Source organism: Bos javanicus, chromosome 5 (assembly GCF_032452875.1).
Source record: "Bos javanicus breed banteng chromosome 5, ARS-OSU_banteng_1.0, whole genome shotgun sequence".
Lineage (NCBI taxonomy): Eukaryota > Metazoa > Chordata > Mammalia > Artiodactyla > Bovidae > Bos > Bos javanicus.
Genome location: NC_083872.1, coordinates 81,185,922 through 81,210,527, shown reverse-complemented (window position 1 = coordinate 81,210,527; position 24,606 = coordinate 81,185,922). Strand labels below are relative to the sequence as shown.

At 37.4% G+C, this 24,606-nt stretch overlaps 1 long non-coding RNA gene across 3 annotated transcripts in view; it reads right to left on the bottom strand.

Annotated features, from left to right (window-relative positions):
- Positions 1-929: 929 nt before the first annotated feature.
- The window catches only part of LOC133247972 (uncharacterized), a 36,431-nt gene continuing 12,754 nt past the window's right edge, over positions 930-24,606 (bottom strand). The window contains exons 3-8 of one of the 3 annotated variants that reach the window (XR_009736580.1): positions 21,518-21,665; positions 12,325-12,380; positions 6,617-6,757; positions 2,988-3,119; positions 1,464-1,563; positions 930-1,069 (exon numbers count right to left, since the gene is read on the bottom strand). This is a non-coding gene — a long non-coding RNA (uncharacterized LOC133247972). The remainder of the gene's footprint in view (positions 1,070-1,463; positions 1,564-2,987; positions 3,120-6,616; positions 6,758-12,324; positions 12,381-21,517; positions 21,666-24,606) is intronic. The other 2 variants (XR_009736579.1, XR_009736582.1) reach the window with 2 other exon arrangements.

Genomic DNA, 24,606 nt, shown 5'->3' with positions numbered 1-24,606 from the left:
CCCCAGTTCAATCATAAGAAAAACATCAGATGCTCTAAATGACAGGATATTCTACCAAACACTTGACCAGCCCACTTCAGAATTTTCCAGGTCATGAAAAATAAGGACAGTCTGAGAAAGTCACAGTATAGAGGAACCTAAGGAGTACATGTAATATATATGACCAGTAAATATAATGTGGTATCCTGAATCTGGGATAGAAAAAGAAAAATAGATAAATAAAACAGAAATCTGAATAAAGCATGGACTTTAGTTAAAATTCACTTAGTTAATAATGTATCAGTATTAACTAATATATCATTAGTTAATAATGTATCAATATTGTGACAAGTTTATCACACTAATGTAAGACCTTAACAAAAGGGTGCACCAGATGCTGGGTGTATGAGAACTGTGCACTGTATTTGCTACTTTTCTGCAAATTTAAACATATTTTAAAATAAAAAGCTCACTTAAAACAATGAAAGACATAATCTCAAGTCAATTTTAAGAGGAATTGAAGAGTCTGCCTTTTCTCTGCCTACTATTTGTAGAATCTGGTCACGTGGACCCTATTTTTAGATGCTGTCTTGAGTTCTGATTCCTGGATTTGTGTGTGTGTGTGTGTGTGGATGCACTCACTTTGTCTTGTGCAAAGTAGTCACTGTCTAATATTGTTTGGCAGATGCCCATTTAGATATATATACTCTCTTTCTATTTAGTAAATAACATGAATATATTTTGAACAACATTACGTAGAATTTTCCTAGAAAATATTATAACGTATAACTTGAGCATTCAGAATGCTGCCTGAAACATTTTGGACAACGAATAACAGTAAATGAAGTAAAGAACAAAATACCAGATTAGGAACTTGAAACACACCTTACTCTGTGTCTGTCACTATATATTTCTATGTAACTGGGGCAAATCTGACCACATCTCTGAGCTTTAGATATTTAGATATTTTATGTCAAAATGATACATGGGGATTCTGTCATTCAACTGGAGGTGGTGCTCATCAATGCTCATTCTAATTTACTGTCAGTTGATACAGGTCCTGAGTGTATATTTGTCATGATTCCTGGTTCTAAAAAAAAAAGGAGAGTTAGTTACTTAGAGGGAAACAGAAATTATATTCTCAAAGCTGAAGCTATAAGCACAGACAACTAACCCTTTATCAGCACCAGAAATGGAAACACCCATACACACACCATCCACCATCATCACCACTGGCACCACCACCCACGCTGCTTGAGAAAATTGACAGGATCATCAGATTCTTTTTCCATTCCTCCTAACTTGTTGAAAAGTTTGAGGTGCTAGATGCTACAACCTGCTATTTGTCTTTGCCTAAAGAAAACAGGGGTACAGAAATTCTATTCTGCTTTCCTGCAAAAGTCTGTGTATGGAGGCTGTATGCATGTGCTAAAACATATAGTCTAGTCCTTAGATTTACTCTTTGGTGGTGAAAAGTCAACTACCTTCTTTATTAATGAGGCATCAGGAGCTGATACAGTTGCTTTTGGGCTGAACTTTCATTGTCCTAGTTGCGAATTAAGAGTCTGATGCCTTCGTTGATTTCTGTTAGAAGCAGAGAGCATGTTATCTTCCTTAATGTAAATTGCCACTGAAGAAACTGCTGTGGGAACAGTTGTTTAACACAAGTGAAAGCAAAATTTCGTTTAAGAAAAATCAAAGAAGTAATTCACCAATGATTCCCACAACTCTTTGGAGAAGCTTTGGGCAGCCACAGTAAGTTTATCATGTTGTTGATACAGACAGCAATCTAAACCACCCAGGGGTCTGTGGGAAATCAAGCCCCAAGGGGCGGAGCAAATAGGCGCTTTCTGGGAGAAATTCCCAGGCAACTTGTGAGTGTGGTTCTAAATGAGACTGGTGGGAATTTCCACAGTAGACAGCACTTTTAGGGGGGCAGGGCAGAGGAATGGGAAATCTCTCTCTTCTAGAGTGGGGCTAAGAAAGTTTCTTATGAGCAAAAACTGAGCACCCACAAGTTGGACTGGCTTCTTACAGCCAAGTTATAAATGATTGATTTTATCAAGAAAAAGAAACAGTGTCTCTTTGCTAATCTTTGTAATGGGGGAGGGGGGGTTGTATAAATTTGCATAAAATATTATGTGGGATTAGTGTAGCCAGCCAGGAATTGAGCTCCAGGAGCCAAGAGGAGAATCGGAGCTCAGCCAACAGGAGAAGCGGGATATGAAGTGGCTGGAGCTAGCCAAGCCAAGGAGGCCAGCCAAACCTGAGCTACAGTAACATAGAAAGGAGAAGTGAGAGGCTGGCTCATATGAAGGGTGTTGCCATTGTTGTCTGTACACTACATTTTCACCTCCTCTTTTTCCCCAATAATATTCTCATCATTTTCAAGATTAGTAGAATATATGATTACTAATGGAACTCCCCTGGTTTCTCAGTGGTAAAGAATCTGCCTGCCAATGCAGGAGAAGCCAGAGATGAGGGTTCAATCCTTGGGTCAGGAAGATCCCCTGAAGGAAGAAATGGCAACCCAATCCGGTATTCTTGCCTGGAAAATTCCACGGGAAGAGGAGCTACAGTCTGCTGCTGCTGTTAAGTCACTTCAGTCGTGTTCGACTCTGAGCAACCCCATAGACGGCAGCCCACCAGGCTCCCCCATCCCTGGGATTTCCCAGGCAAGAACACTGGAGTGGGGTGCCATTGCCTTCTCCGAGCTACAGTCTATGGGGTCGCAAAGAAGCATACAAGACTGAGTGACTGAACACACAAACACACACACACACAGAGGGCATCAAAAAGTTAATCTGCTTTTCAGGTTCAGTTTGGCCAAGCTGGTCTGAGAAGAGAGGAGGATGGGAATACCAGTGGCCCTCCAGCCCCATAACTGCTGGAAGGCAGTAGGAAGGGCTGAGTGTAGAAGAGGGAGTCTGCATTATTTACTGCAGAATCCCATGTTAGAACCAAAATACTTGCTCCCAGAGAGTCCATAAGTTTTCACTTTGGCTTACCCTTTCCATGACATCATCCTTGGTCTACTTTCCCTAGAGTTGGAAATGGAAGCTCCCAACACTCACATCAGGACAGGCCTGATTCTGTCTTCTCAGCTCCACTCTTGATAATTGGGTTGCTCAGTCATATTCCTATTGGGATAAAAGCACAAGGAATTGATTGAAATGAACACATTGGGACCACACACAAGAGGTCACTTTGCCTAATCTGGTCAGATTCTGAACTCGCACCTATGGCGCCCCTCCAAGCCCCCAGGATGGTCCTGGACTCCTGGTGAAGACTCCAGGCAGGAGCCAGTACCCCACGCCTCAAGACAGAGTGCCCCTTCTCACAGTCAAATAGCTTTATTTTCTCCTCCCTGGGCTTCCCCACGCGTTCTCAACACGGAGGTCTAAACTGAAAGGACCCCAACCATCTGTCAACAGCAGCTCCTCCAGGACAGAAGAAGGGAGCCACCCCCTGACCGAGCCAGTAGGAACTGCCTTGCTCCATCTCAAGAGGGATAATTTCTGGCTTGACTTCCAACCCTTTCTGCACAACACACACAGTGTACTAGTGCGAGAGGCGAATCCCAGCTCAGAGGACCTTATTCTAACCCGTCCCTTTCCTGGTGTGCCCCCCTCGCACACACACAAACATGCAGGCACCCCAAGCAGAAGCAGCCCCCCACACATTTAGCAAATGCTGTGGGGGCTTTGCTCTGCTGAGAGGAGGGTGACATTCTTTTCACTTCCAGCTGGAGTGAGACTGACTATCTTCTCGTAAACACAAACTGAGAGATTCTTGTTTTTTGGAAAGAGGGTGACGTCTGGACTTTCTCCCTAAGCCATGGTGGTGGGAATTTCCCTCGTGGAAAAGGGAGTCTTGCCAGTCAGGGCTGGCATTACAAATGCCTAGAAATGGATATTTCCAACCAAGGTCCCTTTGTCTGAGACTTTTTTTTTCTTCTAGCGCTACTCTGGGGAAGCCTACCTATGATTTGCTAAAGTCCATTTTCCTGATTGGGGTGCTTTCTGGTGACCTAGGACACAAGAAACTCATGAGTTGCCTATGAAACTGCCATACACCCATCTTAATAGCCTGTGTGCTAGCCCAAGGGTGTGTTTGAAGGGAGGGTGGGCTACACAACCATGTATTGAGAACTAGGACATTTGTTGATTTGTTTTTCTTGTAATTCTTGTGACCATTTTATGAAGTACAATACTATTTTCATTTTACAGATGTAGTATAACTTCCCTAAAGCAAGTAGCCTAATGAATTCTAGTAAGTTCTAGCCAAGTGTTCCAAGCCAGGTCCCTCTGACTTTAAAGCACAGGTTTTTGCTACTGGGACATCAGTCTTACAAAGTCTTAGAATCCTGCATCCCAGAAGATGAGCTCTTAGCCTGGATGCACTGCCTGTGTCTCCCACAGAACCAGAGCCTAAATTGCAGACACAAAGTCTAATGCTGCCAGGGAAGCGGACTTATTTTCAGTCCTAGAAGATGACTAATATTTCGACTGCACGTGGCTTTTCCATCCTGTCCCATCACAGATAATAAGAGCTACGGGAAGTGAAAGAAAAGACTTTTTAACGATTTAGAAGGATAAATAATTATCTTCATTAAAACTTCAAATGTAGAAGGAAATTTTCTACATTAGCTTTTGTATTAAATTTCATGCCACCCAAATAATCACTCTAAGAATAATCTTCTATACCTGCTTTTTTATTAAACTTCATCATCTCTAAATAAGCATATAAACTCAAGTTTAGTATTAATTGCCAACATCCGCTGGATCATCGAAAAAGCAAGGGAGTTCCAGAAAAACATCTATTTCTGCTTTATTGACTATGCCAAAGCCTTTGACTGTGTGGATCACAATAAACTGTGGAAAATTCTTCAAGAGATGGGAATACCAGACCACCTGACCTGCCTCTTGAGAAAACTATATGCAGGTCAGGAAGCAGCAGTTAGAACTGTACATGGAACAACGGACTGGTTCCAAATAGGAAAAGGAGTACATCAAGGCTGCATATTGTCACCCTGCTTATTTAACTTCTATGCAGAGTACATCATGAGAAATGCTGGGCCGGAGGAAGCCAAGCTGGAATCAAGATTGCCGGGAGAAATATCAATAACCTCAGATATGCAGATGACACCACCCTTACAAGGAACTCAAAAGCCTCTTGATGAAAGTGAAAGAGGAGAGTGAAAAAGTTGGGTTAAAGCTCAACATTCAGAAAACTAGGATCATGGCATCCAGTCCTATCACTTCATGGCAAATAGATGGGGAAACAGTGGAAACAGTGGCAGACTTTATTTTGGGGGCTCCAAAATCACTGCAGATGGTGATTGCAGCCATGAAATTAAAAGATGCTTACTCCTTGGAAGGAGTTATGACCAACCTAGACAGCATATTCAAAAGCAGAGACATTACTTTGCCAAAAATGTCCATCTAGTCAAGGCTATGGTTTTTCCAGTGGTCATGTATGGATGTGAGAGTTGGGCTGTGAAGAAAGCTGAGCACTGAAGAATTGATGCTTTTGAAGTGTGGTGTTGGAGAAGACTCTTGAGAGTCCCTTGAACTGCAAGGAGATCCAACCAGTCCATTCTGAAGGAGATGAGCCCTGGGATTTCTTTGGAAGGAATGATGCTAAAGCTGAAACTCCAATACTTTGGCCACCTCATGCAAAGTGTTGACTCATTGGAAAAGACCCTGATGCTGGGAGGGATTGGGGGCAGGAGAAGAAGGGGACGACAGAGGATGAGATGGCTGGATGTCTTCACTGACTCAATGGATGTGAGTCTGAGTGAACTCCAGCAGTTGGTGATGGACAGGAAGGCCTGGAGTGCTGTGATTCATGGGGTCACAAGAGTCAGACACGACTGAGCAACTGAACTGAACTGAATTTATATATTCTCAGAGCTGTGCAAAAGTGATTTATCAAAAATATTTGAAAAATGAAAGATAAATACATAGGACTGGTTGACCCTTAGGTTATCTATTCCCTTCTTCAAGGAAGTTGGGATCTGTAATTGAAAAGCTGGTTGGGATGGTACGGAGAGGGAGTTGGGAGGGGGGTTCAGGATGGGGAGCACATGTATACCCGTGGCGGATTCATGTTGATGTATGGCAAAACCAATACAATATTGTAAAGTAATTAGCTTCCAATTAAAATAAATAAATATAAATGCTAAAAAAAGCTGGTTGGAGGCAAGACCAGATTCCTTCTTTAAATGTGAAGGAGCCGTAAAGTCATTAATCTTCCACCATTTATCCATCTTATTCACTTGTTGAGGCATCATCTACTCCCCTTCCCGGTACCAAGCACCCGGCTGGATGATCTTAGCATCAAGTTCCATCACAGGAGGCAGAGTAGCAAACATGGACAGGCTCAATGATAAAATAAAGAAGAGAAGCATCGAACCCAGTTCCCAGGACCCAGAACTGTTTTAATCTTAGAGACAGAAAATAACTCCGATGCTTCAAATTGAAAAGGCACAGATAACATTGGTAATCCTTTGTGTAACCACAAAGATAATTTTCCACCGATTACCCCTAAATCAAAGGTAATATAATTATGGCTCTGCCCTTGATTACATCACCTCAATGCCCCTTTTAAGATGTCTTGATTCCTTTCCTCCTACCTTAAATATATTTTTGGCCAGGCAAAGCTCTTATCAGTCTCTCTTGGGTTCTCTCTTCACAGTCACTTCTCCAGTTGACCTCTGTTTTCTCTATGCTTGCTCTTTGGCCTTGTTATATGAAAATCTACTGTTGGCAGGCTTCTGTAATAAATAATGGGCATATAAAAATATGAGTGTCACTCACACAAAAAATTGGGAGGTTACCAAAGTTTTACGTTTGGTTTCCCTGGAAAGCTGCAATTAATTAAATGAGTCTGTCATTAAGTGGTAGTACTAGTTGGAACTAGAGAAGGAAATGGCAACCCACTCCTGTATTCTTGCCTGGAGAATCTGATAGAAGAGCATGGTGGGCTATAGTCCATGGGGTTGCAAAAGAGTTGGATATGTCAGTGACCGAGCACACACCCACTATTTGGGACATACTGTGAATTTTACATGAATTTTTTTAAAATCAGTGGTTAGAATGAAATAATAATTAAATAAAAATGTAAAATGAGCTTTTCATGAATTGATTATACAGTAGGACATAGGGAACCACTGCTGTCTAGATCCATGAAATTTCAGACAATTTTAGAAAGACAAAAGGATTTTTCTAAGATTCATCCAACATTTAGCCCTTGTTCTTAATATCTTATAATTCCAAGAAAATGTATAAAGTATTTTGATACCATTTCAACATAAAAGATCTCTGAACAAAGTTTCACAGAAGTTTACAGAAGTCACAGAATAAATTGATCTGTGCATACTTGTCCTGTGGTACAATGCTAATATGCTAGAGAGTTCAATGGCAGTAGTGAGGAAGTGCGTATCAGACAGGGAGGGTAGAAGTGCTATTTTTCTGCTGATGAAAATAGGAGTAATAAGCAGTTATGTGTCTTTGAATACTGGTGCACATGCATGTAAAAGTACACACGTGGGTGTGGAGACTAAGTCCCTGTCTGTAGAATTACTCATTCTATAGAAGAGCAAAAGATTGCAAGAATGAGGATTAAAATAAACATGATTATATTTTTACACTTGATTTTTTGAAAAACATGCTTTATTCTGAAGAGTTTATGTAAGTTAATTTCATTATATTTCTGACACATGGGGATTTGGTTATTTGTGTTGTTCATTGTTTCTGGAGCAATTTTCCTGTCTTTATTAGGTTGGTGCAAAAGTAATTACAGTTTTGGACCCTGAATTTTAAATCATTGTAACTAGGCTCAAACATGTTTGCCAATGAGAAATAAGTTTATTTATCCCAGTAGCATAAAAATCTGTGCTTCAGGATTCAACAAACTCTTAGAAAGCATTTCCTTTGACCTGCTGGTTGTGGAGGCACTTTCCTTGCAAAAAGTTGTTGAGGTGCTTGAAGAAGTGGTATTCAGTAGGTGAGAGGTCAGGTGAGTATGACAGATGAGGCAAAACTTTGTAGCCCAATTCATTCGACTTTTGAAAGATTGGTTGTACAGCAGGTAGTTGGACATTGTCATGGAGAAGAATTGGGGCCTTTCTTTGACCAATGCTCACTGCAGGCATTGCAGTTTGCAGTGCACCCCATCAAATTGCTGAGCATATTTCTGAGATGTAATGGTTTTGCCAGAATTCAGAAATCTGTAGTAAATCAGATCAGCAGCAGACCACTAAACAGTGACCATGACCGTTTTACTTGGTGCAAGTTTGGCTCTGGGAAGAGCTTTGGAGCTTCTTCTCAGTCCAACCACTGAACTGGTAAATCTTGCACTTTTCATCACACATCACAGTCTGATTGAGAAATGGTTGGTCGCTGTTTCATAGAATTTACATAAAATAAGAGAACATGACACTTCAAAATGACAATTTTTGGATTTGCAGTTGACTCATGAAGCACCCACTTATCGAGTTTTTTCACCTTTCCAATTTTCCAAATTTTCCAATTTTTTCAAATTTCCAAATTTGAAGCATCTGCTTCAAATGCTGAAGAATTGTAGAATGGTGGGGGTTGAGCTCTTGGACAATTTCTCATGTAGTTGTAAGAGGATCAGCTTCGATGATCATCTCAGTTGGTCATCAACTTCCAATGGCTAGTCACTGCACTCTTCGTCTTTAAGGTTTTATGCATCAACTTCACTGGTGCCTTGATTAAACATTATTTCTGGGTGTTTCAGTATAAGATTAGCATTTGAATTGGCGGACTCAGTAAAGTATATTGCCCTCTTCAATGTAGGTATATGTACACACTCATTTATTTATATTTATATATATATATATATATATATATATATATATTTAAGTACATATCTCACTGGTTCTGTTTCTTTGGAGAACACTTACTAATACAGTGGGCTCAGAAAAGTCTTTGACCATCTTTCCAACTCCATCATTTTACCAATAAAGGAAATAGGTACTAGAAAAGAAAAAGTTAACTCTCTAAGTTTACTGGTGAACACAAGATTATCATTCCATCTATCTATTGCTTAATCATTTTATTTTACTGCTACATCCGTGTTCTGCCATTAATATAATTGCTGAAATGATAGCACACTGATTGGCTGATGCTTTCAAAGAAGACCCCAGAGAGATGAAGGAAAAGCAGAGAACACCTTATCTAGTAGGCAACGGACAGAAAAATTTTTTTCAACCAGTGAGCATCCATGGACAATAAACAGCTGGAGAAGAAGGATGAGGAGGAAAGCAAAACTATAGGGTAGAGATAATCACTGCATCCCCCAGGGAGCTGGTTAAGAGGTTGAAAAGGGCAGTGACAGGATTAACAAAGGTTGGGATGACTGAGTCTGGCTTTCTTTGGGGATTTCCAGTGCATCTATTCTGAACCTTCACAGTTGGAGGGAAGTAAACGCCCAAACCCAACAAATGTTCTAAAAGAAAGTATTCTTAGATAAAGAGTTGAAATGTCTGTTACCTTGACAGAAACTGGAATTGGTTCGATTTCTTTTTTCTCTTCAAGATTGAATGTTATACAAGAAATCTAAAATGATGTATAGTTTTTTTTTTTAGGTGAAAAACCTGGGGTCTTCAGGTTTTTATTTCAACAGTCAATAGAGATTGCCATGGGACTCCAAAATAGCATAACTGTGAGTAATGGTCTAGGACATTGAAATGTTTTGACTTGATGCTTTTTTGCTTTTCTACAATATGCAAGCAAAGTGTTTTGTTGGTAAATTGGATTTTAATTTATGTTTATTCTTTGCCACTAACATATTATAAGACCAGTAGTTTTCATAATTTGAGAGAGTCAGGACACCAGATATTTGCTATGTAATTTTTTTTACATACTCAAATGCCTTTAGACAAAACAAGAACCTAATTTAGCCACCCACTAGCCATGAAAGCATCTGGGGCACATATTTTTTCCATGGGGCCTGGATGACTGCTTTTTGGTACTTGTTTATTTGATCTGGGAAAACACAGCTCACAAACAGCATCTGGATTTCAGAGAAGGTTCCTATATTTGCCCCCAAATTCTCCCTTTCAGTCAATACTATCCAAGTGACTCATCTGCAAGGTCAGAAAGTTGAGTTGCTCAGCAGAGACTGAAATGCAAGATTCTCTGGCCAGTTCCTGTAACCACCAAACCCCACAATCTCCTCCGTGGGTGTGCGGCCTGGGAACCTGCTCGGGGTTTTGCCAAGACCACCAGGAGTTGGGAAGAAAAGCCAGATCTTAGAGCCAAAAGCGGGCAACACAGACCTGACAAGGGTAAGAGGGACCCTGGAGAGGTTCACGAACTTGTTTATTTTATTTAAAGAGTTCCCTGTTAACTAGGCCGAAACTAAGGTGGGATAGAATGGGGAACTTTTTTTTTTTTTTTTCATTGAAAGGTGTGACTGAGAACTTGCAATTTTTGATGACATGTTTCTCCCTGAGAGATCTTCACCATTTGAGACACTGATGAAAAGCTGTGGAGCACTGTTTTCTGAGGTCTCCAAGAGAAACCCAACAGTTTTAACTTATTTCAGCTCCAGTGGGGCAAGTAGCTCAGAGTAAATGAAGAAATAAACTGCAAGTGGTGTTTCTTGAACAGTTGAGCAAAGGTGAGACAAGGCGAGGCTCTGAGTGTGTTAGCTTGACCTGTAGCCTCTGAGAAGCTGGAGAATTATAGCGTCTCTGGTTTTTGCACAGTCTCTTCATTTCCTTTATTGAATAACTTCTGGAAACAGGCCATCTGCCTAACTTGAAGTACCTGCCACTGTGATTTTTAGCAACACCAGATTGAATTCCCTAGCTGATTTATTATATTGCTATTGCGTCATCAAGACATATCTCTGCAGAAAAGGAAGGCTCCAAGAACATGGAGACTTTGAACTGTCACTTTAATGAATGCATAGATAAGGCTACACAAAGTTAAAAAAAAAGTCAACTCGTTTTTCAAACAAGCACAGTATTTTGTGACCCCATTGAACACTTAGGCTTCTCTTACATTTTTAAATCTTTTTTATTTGTTTCTTTTTAATTTAATTCTTGATATAAGGAAGAAAAACTCTAGTTATTCTGCAATGTGTGAAGTCAAGGTCTAGTTATATCTACAAAATATTAGGTATAAACATTGTAAATCTGCTAAGAATTGAAAAGTATTATTAGGGATTGCACGCCCGCACATGTGTGGCCTTGGAGCCGTATGCATAGCTGGTGTGCCCTGGTGTGTGTCTGCTTCTGCAGCCAAGAGTGTCCTGAGCAGGAGCCCGCTTTTGTAGACATCTCTGTGGTTTCAGAGGGCTTCCCAGGTGGCACTACTGGTGAACAACCCGCCTGCCAATGCAGGCGATATAAGAGATGCAGGTTCGATCCCAGGGTCAGGAAGATCCCTTGGAGGAGGAAATGGCAACCCTCTCAAGTGTTCTTGCCTGGAGAATCTTGTGGACAGAAGAGCCTGGCAAGTGATAGTCCATAGGGTTGCCAAGAGTTGGACATGGCTGAAGCGACTTAACACACATTATGTTAAGAGAATACATAAAACAAAATCTAATACTTATACAGTGACAATTTCATAGGGACATATTTTCAAAACAGAAAAGTAAAAAGAAAACCTTTCCTTATATCTTATAAGTAATATCTAAATGCTGCTAACTTTCAACAAAAAGACTCAATATTTCAACCTCTGGACTCTTTCTTCCATACATTAGATGAATCCCATATGCTAGATTAGATCCCTTTGTTCTTTTCTTTTTTGCTTCTCTGACTTTTTCTCCATCTTTTCTTTCCTTTTTCCTTTTTTCTTTGTCTCAGTAATTTCTCCCCTGTTGACTCTAGGGCATTGTTTAATTTATTTATTTTACCCTAAATAATAGTGCTTCTTTTGTCTTTATATAACATTGTATTTTTGAGACTCACAGCTTTCTTTGTCATCTTAAAATAAATTCATAGTTATAGACAAGATCTATGCTTGATGTAAGTATCCTCCAGTTTTGAAGAAATGTGCATATCATTCAGAAACCTAGTTCAAATTTCTCTCAAATCTCCCCAGTGCTTTTATAATGAAATCCTATCTATCCCAAAGCTAGGTATCTTTTGTAACAGCCATGGTCCAGCTCTGAATGAAAATGCTGCTGGAGAAAAATTAGAGATGAATTTAGCCAATTTAGCCTATAAAGAAATTCCATACCACAACATTTCCTTCCTAGCATGTTCATATTAATAAATTCTCAGGATTAAGGAAGGCAGTGTTGCAGGTTGGAACAAACATCGCTTTTGGAATAAACACATCAAACATTGGCTCTGCTACTCACCAGCTCTGTAATCGTGGTTGAGTTCATCTCTGTCTGCCTCAGTTTCTTTATAATGCCTACAGTGGTGAAGATCAATGAGAAATTGTATATGCGGTATTAATATCACTTAGTATGTCACATAGTATGCTTAATGGAGTTTTAACATGATGGGGAAATATTTTTAATTGATGGTGAAAGCAATATGCCACCACCTTAAATAAGTCACATTAGCTTAAATAGCGTAACAAGAAGGCATACTTTTTACAGATTATATTCAACACAGGTAAAATTTTTCATTTCATTGAATTTTTCATGGAGACAGTGTCTTAATTTGAATTTCAGCTGAATTAACTCGATTTTTTAACTCTGGCTTTGAGAGGTCTGGTACTTTGTTCTGGATACTAGCTTTTTTGTGAATAAAGTCCACTTCCTATAGTGGTCACTAGCTGGTTGATGCTGACAACATTAGCCATTATATTGCACCATTATATTGCACTAAGCCCATTGGCATTGCAATAGTGAGTCTCTGGGGACTCTATTCCATTATTTCTCTAACTCCTCAGGAAAACCTACCTGAGCCCATTCACAAGCCTGATCTAGTAAATCCGAATGTTGTAAATAGAGCCCCCAAATCTGCCTTTCTCCTGTTTCCAGATGTTATGGATGCATTAGAGAACCATAATGAAAGTTATAATGTGACATTCATCAGTTTTATTATCAGCTCCAGATCCTTCATGAGTCTATATTTTTGAAGCCTATACAATGTATACAATCAGGTGCTGAGTACAACTTAACTAGTTGTCAACATCTTCATGGAAATGTTCCCATCCCCATAATATAGGCATGTATCTGCTAACCATGATCAGACGTGTCTGAATTCCAATGAGAAAGTTGACAAAACTTAATATTGGACACTGTGATGACCTTGCCTTGTTTTATTCTTGCTCAAGTGTTTAAGAAGCACCACTTGCTGTTTATTTCTTCATTTTCTCTGAGATGCTTAACCACCAATAATGGATTAAGTTAAAAGAGTGGGTTTTCCTGGAACCTGAGAAAACTGTGCTCCACAGCTTTTCATCAGTGTCTCAAATGGAATAACCAATAATGAAGAGTGTATATAACTTCTAAGGCAAGAGAAGAAAATATTCAACCCTTATAAAATCAAGAAGAGAGAAACAAGGAACTCAGAATAGACAGAACAAATACTTCTCTTTGAATGAGATGACAAATTTAAAACTGAATGTAAAAGCAATTTCCTTGAATTTAAGTGAATTAATGCAAATTAATTAAACTTTCAAGTGGGATTTTTTAAATTAAAAGAATGAACAGAAGCCATACAGCATATAATTCTTCACTATATTCCTTACTACAGTTATGCTAGGAACCAATAATAAAAAGATAACTGGAAAATCCTCTTATGATTGGAAATTAAGAAATGTACTACTAAATACCCTATGGGTCAAAAGAAATCCCGGTGACTATTAAAAAATGTTTTGATCCAACTGAAAATGAAAATACAATTCAAACTTTGAATTAAAAATTACAATAAAAATTTGGAAAAAAAAATTTTTTTTTGGAAATTTTTTGACCCAACTGAAAATAAAATTGCATTTCAAATTTGTGAAACGCCACCAAAATACTCTACTTAGAAGTGTACAAGATTGGGTACATTTATTAGAAAAGAAGAAAGGTTGATGTATGAGCTGGCATACGTCTGAAAAAATTAGAATATCCAACTGAACAAAAAGAAAGTAGAAGAAAGAAAATAATAAAGATAAGAGAAATTAATGAAACCACAAACAAAATGTAGAGAAGGCCACTAAAGAGATACATGTATACCTGTGGCAGATTCATGTTGATGTATGGCAAAACCAATACAATGTTGTAATTAACCTCCAATTAAAATAAATAAATTTATATTAAAAAATATTAAAAAAGAAAATGAAAAAAAAAGAGACATTTCTTTGAAAAGCCTAACAAAATCAATAAATGCTGGACGAGACTATCAAGAAAATAGGAGAGAACACACAAACAAGCAATATAAAAAATAGAAAACAGGCAGCAACTGTTAAATGTCCTGAAAATATCTGAAAAACAATCATCAGATGCAAAGAAAGGGTGTCTGAGGTTTGCTTTAAAGTAATGCAGGGGAAGTGAATAATGAGAGGACTGAAGAGGAAACAAATTGATCATGTGTTGAAAACTGTTGAAGCTGTGAGAAAGTACATTGGTGTTCATCATATTATTCCCTCTAATTTGCTATAAGGGTAGGATTTTTCAGAGAGAAAGCAAAGAGTTGGAGGGAAAAGGAGAGAAAGAAAGAGAGAAATGAGAAAGAGGAGAGAGAGGGTGGCAGAGAAGGAGGAAGGAAGGAAAGGGAATTGCCAGAGTATTATTTGTAGAATGTTCCAGTTTACATCATTTTCACTGGTATCCTAACTCTTTTTTTCACCTGAGCTTTCCTTTTGTAATAAATTATCAGTTTTAATACTTGCAGTAAAATAATTTCTGATGAATTCAGTAGAATTTCTTTTTTGTACTTTGACTCAATGCCATTGCTTTATCTAGTTGTATGTGTAATATATGTTCAGTGAACCAAGTTCTGACTATAAACCTGATGATGATAAATGGCAACCTGCCACTCCTTTTGCTATCCCTGACGAGCCTAGCTAACACCTTCCTCCACAGGAAACAAGGCAGTCACTCGCTGATAAAGTGAGGTGCACTTTTCAGGAAAGGCACCTATGGGCTGACTCTGGGCTCTGGTGAAAGTAGGGGACTATTCAACACCACTGCCCTATCAGCTTCTTGGTGTTCTAATGAGCTGTAATATGACTCAGGTGTGACCTATGAGATGCATGAAATGGACAGGCTACCAGTGGTAGAGTCTGTGAGGCAAGTGAGAAATTACAGGTTAAATGAGGAATTTATGTGGGAAAACATCTGTGTAGCCCTGCCATAAAGTATATAGACTAGAGAAACCTAAACTATCTTGCTACAATGGTTTTCATTTATTGAATGGAGTAAATCTGTAACTGTATGCTTCCTTTATTGTTAGGTAATGCTTTCTTATTTTCTAATCTTTTGAATTTTGAACTTTAAAATATTTAGTAAAGATTAAGTATGAAATTTCAGTTCCTCAAGAATATTGCTGATAAACGTGTTACTTACACAAAATGTTAATTTACATTTACCAGTCTTTATAGGAGTCATGGCATTATTCCTGATGACACACACACACACAAAGACAGAAGACACTTATACTTCTAAATTAATAGTTATTTTAAGAAGGCTATTCTTGCATACAAAAACTAGCCAAAGCAGTTGTAGATATATTTACATGCTTCGTGCTTCCCTGATAGCTCAGTTGGTAAAGAATCCACCTGCAATGCTGGAGACCCCAGTTTGATTTCTGGGTGGAGAAGATCCCTTGGAGAACAGATAGGCTACGCACTCCAGTATTCTTGGGCTTACCTTGTGGCTCAGCTGATAAAGACTCTGCCTGTAATGTGGGAAACCTGGGTTTGATCCCTGGGTTGGGAAGATCCCCTGGAGAAGGGAAAGGCTACCCACTACAGTATTCCAGCCTGGAGAATTCCATGGACTCTATAGTCCATTGATTGAGTCACAAAGAGTCAGACACGACTGAGTGACTTTCACTCACTCATTTTGTGAAGCAGCGCTTTTCATTTAGATCAAATGACTGCTATAATTACTTCCATTCATTTTGTTAAGATAAAGTTTCTTGTGCACATATGAAAATGAAATGACAGCCATGAATATATTGTCTCCCTTATTTCAATGAATACCCAGATATGTAAGCACTCTCTTTATATTAGTGCCATCAGATGCTTCAAATAGAACATCAGTTGATTTCATAATGCTTTTGTTGCTTACACAGAATCAAGTGCTTGGGAATTCATTTATACAGAAGCAAATGCTTGGATTTTCCTTCTGTTGAAAGTCAAAATGGGACATTTTTGTGAATGCTGTTGTAACTTTCATTTGAAAAGCCAATATTAAAGACAAAAGTATTTGCTTTTGTGATAAATATACAAATTTTGATGAAGCATGATGCCAACATAAGGCAATAGCCTTACTAAATTTCAAACGTGTTAATCCTTGATTTGGTCTACACATAATTCATAATTACATCCCAAGAAGCTGCTGTTCATGTGTGCTACGTTGCTTCAGTTGTGTCTGGCTCTGTGTGACACAATGGACTGTAACACTCCAGGCTCCTTTGTCCATCGGGATTCTCCAGACAAGAATACTGGAGTGGGTTGCCATGCCCTCCTCCAGGGGATCTTCCCAACCCAGGGATCGAACTCATGTCTCTTATGTCTTCTGCTTTGTCAGGTAGGTTCTTTACCACTAGTGCCACCTGGAAATTCATAATTACATCCAAAGAAGCTGCTATATTCTACCAATTGAAATGAAAACTCTAGTTGTCAGTACTCAGGATGTATGCAAATTTCAACAATAAACTTAAAATTTTGAGATAAAATTAACACTGAATATTTATATGCTTACACATATGTAAACTTAATAATAATTTAACCTCAATGGCCTACAATGCTTTTTAAGTTCTTGATAAATAAAACTCCAAAATTTGGTTTTATTTTTATCAGAATCAGTTGGAAACCTCTAATGAAAATATTCACCAAATGGAATAGCATAAAACTTCAACTCTCAGAGTTACTAATTGTAATTAAGTGACAAACATTCAGACAAATATAAATATATTCCTTTAAAAAGAAGGAAGACTTGGAGAAATAATTTATTAGGAACTCAAATAGTGTATAAGATTTAGCATTAAAATATTGCAATTGAAATTTGTAAATTTTAACTTGTCATAAGAATCTTTTGATGGAGTTTCTACTTCTAATTGGGTAAATTTATGTTCTGAATTGGAGTGGAATGAAATTGAAAAGGCCCGAAATTTTACAGCATGTGAATTTAGTGAATGCTCAAAAGAGTCAAAACCATAGACAACTTGTTTGATGAATTCTTCCTTGCAAAAATATTTTTCAAAGACGTGTACTCTGAATTGAAGAAAAAAGACAGAACTTGTGAAAATATTTAGACTGAAATATTTATGTATTTCATTATGAAAAAATAATAAAATTTATTCCAGGAAACTACTATGAGCTTTGAGGTACCTCAACACCTGTAGAAAGAGTATGTTCTTAATTTAAAATATTTTGTTTTACAAAAAATATCAACTGAAATTGTCAACAGTTTCAAATTTAGAAAGATAAAATCTATTTTGAAAACACTGCAGGCAATTATATGAAAAAATTAAGGATAATAAGAAAATATTGTAAAAATTATATTCTTCAGAAAAATATCAGTAATACAATAATGTCAGTGATAAATACAGCCAAGAAACTAATTAAATGATATGAATATTTACTAAGAACAAACATTTTGTTCATTTTATAATGCTTAGGAATTGAATATAAAGATTTTTTTTGCATTAATGAAAATAGATAATGCTATTTATATTTTGTAGAAAGACTTTTATTTTAAAATAGACTTTCAGTCATTTTATAATTACACCAAAATAATGAAATCATTTTATAAGTACACCACAATAATGAAATCAATATAGGTAAATAAATATAGAAATTCTATCAAAAATAAAGAATTTCAATAATTTGTAGTACTCTTCTCACTCTCAAGTGTTCCAGTGGGATTATGAATCATATGGTTGCTATAATCATAAACAACTTAAAGAAACAGAGGTTGGAAACTTAACATTACACACTTTTACAAGTTTCCAAATATAGCTGACTTACCTAAAAACATAGTTACCAAAGATGAAGGAAGGAATTGAAAATGTAAGCAATACTATCACTGTTCCCTGTAGTCAAAGCTATGATTTTTCCAGTAGTCACGTACAGATGTGAGATTTGGACCATAAAGAAGGCTGAGCATGGAAGAATTGATGTTTTGGAATTGTGCTGGAGGACTTTTGAGAGTTCCTTGGACTGCAAGGAAATCAAACCAGTCAATGCCAAAGAAAATCAACCCTGAATATTCATTGGAAGGACTGATGATGAAGCTGAAGCTCCAATACTTAGGCCACCTGATGGGAAGAGCCGACTCATTGGAAAAATTCCTGATGTTGGGAAACATTGAAGGCAAAGGGAGAAGGGGGAAGAGTATGACATGGTTAGATAGCAAACTCTGGGAGAGAGTGAAGAACTGGGAAGCCTGGCATGCTGCAGTTCATGGGGTCGCAGAGTCAGACACAACAGTGATTGAACAGCAACAATACTCTGTAACAGCAAAAACTACTCTGTAAATAAATACCTTCCTCCAAAGAAAATCCTGGAGCAAGAACAATTACCTGTGAATTTTAGCAAATATTCAGAAGGAATGATGTCATTTTTACACAAATGCAGAGAAAAGATGGAAAAGCTTCCAATTTTTATTTATAATGCCAGTATAATATTTATGACAAAACCTGATAAAGGCAATATGGGGAAAAGAATTACAGACAAATCTAACCGTGGTAGCTGAGCTGGTAAAGAATTTGCCTGCAATGTGGGAGACCTGGGTTCGATCCCTGGGTTAGGAAGATCTCCTGGAGAAGGGAAAGGCTACTCATTTCAGCATTCTGGCCTAGAGAATTCCATGGACTGTATAGTCCATGGGGTCACACAGATTCAGACAAGACTGAGTGACTTTCACTTTCACTAACTCCTGAATATACAAGCAAAATTCTTAAACACTATATTAGCAAAGCCATACCAGGATCACCAATTTGTATTGTATCAGGAGAGTAAAACTGGTTTAACAGTAGAAAATCAACTAGTATACTTTACCACATTAATAGAATTATGGAGAAAAAAATCTCGATATTAACAGAAACACATTTGAAAAGATTTAACATATGTATGATTTTTTTTAATTCCTAATGAACTTTGAATATTAAGAAGCTTTCTTAATCTGATAAAGAGTATCTTTAAAACCTTCAGCAGACATCTTACTTTATGATAATAAATTTTGAAAAATTTTCCTTTGAGATCAGAAATAAGAATAATATGGCCACCATCACCATTTCTACTCAAAATCATAATGTTCTATGAGAAAAATAAATAAGAAGTATAAAGACAAAAAAGGAAGAAATCAAATTCTTATTATTCACAGATGATGTGATTATATAAAAATTTTACAGTAATGCCTTTTTTGTTATTGTAAAAGCTATTTTACAATAATAGCTTTTAAAAATTTCTGGGTAAAAATTAATGTAAAAAAAACTGTTGAGTCGTGTTCAATTGCAATTGACAGAAAGGGAAGTTGAATTCTTTGAAAGATATACTTACTATAGTATCAAATTGTCAGATTTCTAGGGGTAAATCTAAAGAAAGTTTTATGAGACTTCTACATAGAAATGTACAAAGTATATAGCAGAAAAATCAAAGAAAATGGAATTCAATAAAAGGATATATTATACTTATAGAATGCTAAAATTAATATTCAGTATGTCAGTACTCCCCAAATTGATTTTGATGATTTAATGCAATCCCCTCTCCAAAAACTTCTAAAGTTTTGTGGGTTTTTTTTTTTTTTGGAAAATTTTGGTGAGTCTTAAAAAGCTGATTCTAAAATTTCTATTAAAAGATTAAGAAAATCAAGACTGTCCAAGAATCATCTGATGGAAAAGCATATAAGTATTTGCTCTCCCAAATATCAGATTATATCAGACTCAGTTATAAAGCATCAGTAACTAAGACAATGTAATATTGGCTCAAGGACCAACAGTTAGATCTATGAGAAAAAGTAAGGAATCTATATAACTAAGGAATCTGTATCAATCTCACCCAGATGTGGATTCTATATTGAAGACAAAGGTGGCACTGTACAACTAAGCAAAAAGTGATATCTCTTTAATAAGTAGTTCACATAGTAGGATATACATAAAGACGAAACATCCTCTACCTTAAATTGCCTCCAAATATCTACTTCAGGTAGATTGTAGACCTAAATGTGAAAGGCAAAACAGCAAAGTTCTAAAATATAAGAGACAAGGGAAAGAAGGATTTAATCAGCAAGTAAAAAGCACTATCCTTGAAGGAAAGAATTAATACAATGGAATATATTAAATTAAAAATGTATATTCCTCAAAAGATATCAAGAGAATAGAAAAAATAAGCCAGGGAGATGAAGAAGATATTTACAGTCCTAAAACTCACAAAGGGTTCATATCCAGAAAATAAAGAGAAATCAGTAAGAAGATGGTCCATTCGATACAAAAATACCAAAATAATACTTCATAAAAGAGGATATACAAATGGCCAATAAACAGAGTGAAAAGGCTCAGTGTCATTGTCATCAGGGAATTGCAAATGTAAACCACAAGCGCAGTATCATTACACACTTGCCAGAATGAATAAAATGAAAAAACAAATAACAAATGTTGATGGGCATGTAATAATTGGAATTCATTGCTGGTAGAAGTGTAAAGCATATAACTACTTCCCAAAACTGGTAGCACTTATTAAAACTGAAATCTCACATATCTTATAGTCCAACAATTCTACTCCGACAGAAATGCAAACACATTTGCACCAAAAGACAGGTACAAGAAAATTCACAGCAGCACTCTTCATCATAGCTTCTAACTGGAAACTCTCCACATGGCCAGTTATGGTATATTCCCCCCAGGGATATCTATTCACAGTTGAAAATAAACAAACTACAGTTACATGCACAACTTAAATGAACTTTCTAAATATATTGTTGAGTGAAAAATGTTAGATACAAAACAATATATGTTTTATTAATGTAATACAATGTTAACAATCAGGACTCTCACAAAGAAAATAACTAGATGTTTTCTAGATTACCAAGATATATCAAAGTTTTTAAAAATAACTCAGAAAAATACAATCTTCTTGATTATTGAGTAAAAATGACTCTTTCACTTTGATAAAATCAAAAGTAGAGCTAAAAGCAAGGGATAAATTGGAGTTTGATATTGACATGTACACAATGCTTTATTTAAAATAGGTAATCAACAAGGAACTACTACATAGGACAGGAACATTGCTCAATATTCTGTAATAACTTAAATTGGAAAAGAATAGATACATGTATATGTATAACTGAATCATTTTGCTATACACCAAAAACTAACACAACATTATTAATTAACTATGCTCCAACATAGGCTTCCCTGCTGGTTCAGTGGTAAAGAATTCACCTGCAATGCAGGAGATACAGATTCCACCCCTGGGGTCAGGAATATTCCCTGGAAGAGGAAATGGGAACCCACTCCAATACTTGTGCCTGGGAAATCTCATGGATGGAGTAGCTTGGCAGATTTCAGTTCATGGAGTCACAAAGAGTCGCTGCAAAATAAAAAGAAAATTTGTAAAACACCTAGTACTTAATAGTGAGCAATGACACTCAATAAGTGGGTGATATAATTGTTGTGCTATCCTTATATGTTTTAACAGTTAAGTTCATAAAAAGGAAGAGAACTAGTATTCTCCAAGTCTACTATGCTTCAGTTACTATGTCAGCCAACTTCTATATTTTAATTCAGTCCACAAAATAATACTGAGAAAAGATAATTTCTAGTTAATGGTATTAGGGAAGCATATTATGGGAGAGATTAAATACTTGTCAAAGATCAGACAACTTGTTTTGCAATAAAGATCTCTTTGGGATAAGTAACTGGAGTGTCACTTCAGCTCAGTTCAGTTCAGTCAGTCATGTCAGACTCTGCGACACCATGGACTGCAGCACGCCAGGCCTCCCTATCCATCACCAACTCCCGAAGCTTGCACAAACTCATGTGCATCAAGTCCATGATGCAATCCAACCATCTCATCCTCTGTCATCCCCTTTTCTTCCTGCCTTCACTCTTTCCCAGCATCAGGGTCTTTTCAATGAGTCAGTTCTGCACATCAGGTGGCCAAAGTATTGGAGTTTCAGCTTCAACATCAGTCCTTCCAGTCAATATTCCGGACTTATTTCCTTTAGGATTGACTGGTTGGATCTCCTTGCAGTCCAAGGGACTCTCAAGAGTCTTCTCCAACACCACAGTTCAAAACCATCAATTCTTTGGCACTCAGTTTTCTTTATGGTCCAACTCTCACATCCATACATGACCACTGGAAAAACCATAGCCTTGACTAGATGGACCTTTGTTGGCAAAATAATGTCTCTGCTCTTTAATATGCTGTCTAGGTTGGTCATAGCTTTTCTTCCAAGGAGCAAACATCTTTTAATTTCATGGCTGCAGTCACCATCTACAATGATTTTGGATCCCAAGAAAATAAAATCTGTCACTGTTTCCATTGTTTCCCCATCTGTTTGCCATGAAGTGATGGGACCAGATGACATGATCTTCAAAGGCTTTGGTATAGTCAATAAAACAGAAGTAGATGTTTTTCTGGAACTCTCTTGCTTTTTTGATGATCCAACAGATGTTGGCATTTTTATCTCTGGTTCCTCTGCCTTTTCTAAATGCAGCTTGAACATCTGGAAGTTCACAGTTTGCATACTGTTGAAGCCTGGCTTGGAGAATTTGGGGCATTATTTTGCTAGTGTGTGAGATAAGTGCAATTGTGCAGTAGTCTGAACATTCTTTGACATTGCCCTTCTTTGGGATTGGAATGAAAACTGATCTTTTCCAGCCCTGTGGCCACTGCTGAGTTTTCCAAATTTGCTGGCATATTGAGTGCAGCATTTTCATAGCATCATCTTTTATGATTTGAAATAGCTCAGCTGGAATTCCATCACCTCCTTTAGCTTTGCTAGTAGTGATGCTTCTTAAGGCCCACTTGACTTCACATTCCAGGATGTCTGGCTCTAGGTGAGTGATCACACCATCGTAGTTATCTGGGTCATGATGATCTTTTTTGTATAGTTATGTGTATTCTTGCCAGCTCTTCTTAATATCTTCTGCTTCTGCTAGGTCCATACCATTTCTGTGTTTTATTGTGCCCATCTTTACATGAAATGTTCCCTTGATATCACTAATTTTCTTGAAAAGACCTCTAGTCTTGAAGAGAAGCTCTACAGGGTCAGCAAAAACAAGACCAGGAGCTGACTGTGGCGCAGATCATGAACTCCTTATTGCCAAATTCACACTTAAATTGAAGAAAGTGGGGAAAACCACTAGACCATTCAGATATGACCTAAACCAAATTCCTTACAATTATACTGTGGAAGTGACAGAGAGATTCAAGGAATTAGAGAACCTGAAGAGGTACCTGGTACAGTGCCTGAAGAACTATGGACAGAGGTTCATGACATTGCACAGGAGGCAGTGATCAAGACCATCCCCAAGAAAAAGGAATGCAAAAAGGCAAAATGGTTGTCCGAGGAGGCTTACAAATAGCTGAGAAAAGAAGAGAAGTGAAAGGCAAAGGAGAAAAGGAAATATATACCCATTTGAACGTGGATTTCCAAAGAATAGCAAGGAGAGATAGGAAAGCCATCCTCTGTGATCAATGCAAAGAAATAGAGGAAAACAATAAAATGGAATGTCACTTATCTGGCAATAAAATTTGATATCTTCTCCATGTGTTTCTGACCTTTTGTTTTATAAAACAGTCCCCGTTTTTCAGGGTCAGCAAAATTCTCAGGTTCCACTTCTTCACTTTGGTTTACAGTTCTTGCCTTATCTGTATCTGAGCAACCAATCCCTTCCCAAATCCCAATCATGTCCTTTTGAATCCAAACCCACAATTAAACTAGTCACTTTTGGGGACTGGTATGGGTTGGTTCCAGAATCTTCTACTGATACCAAAATCCGTGGATGCTAAAGTCTCTAGAAGTCAAAGAGTCAACTGTAATAAGTAGAAGTGAAATGAATAGAAGTAGACATTCTATTAGGAGCTTTTTATGTGTCCTGCTCTAGGAGGTCAGGGTAATTGGCTTCACACCTTTGGAAGAGAAGTTGCACCTAGCCATTCCTAATTCAACATCACCACCCACTCCTAACACATACCCTTTGCTATTGTGTGGAGACTGATTTTAATTTAGCCTCTAAGTATATCTCAAATCTTAAAGAATGATGAGGTCTCCATATTCCCAGGATCCCACCAAGTAGTCAAATTAAAAAAAAAAAAACCCAGAAACTATGAACAATAAACTATGGCTTGGAAGGTCCTTCTTATAGTTGCTCAGAAAAAAAAAAAAAAAAAAAGCTATATTTGCTTCCATGTGAACAAGGGACACAAGCTTGAGGTATCAAGATTATAAATTATTAAGAACCTTCCCAGTGGTCAAGTAAAAGAAAGTCAGAAGTGGTATCTATTCCTTGGCTAAGGCTGCTCT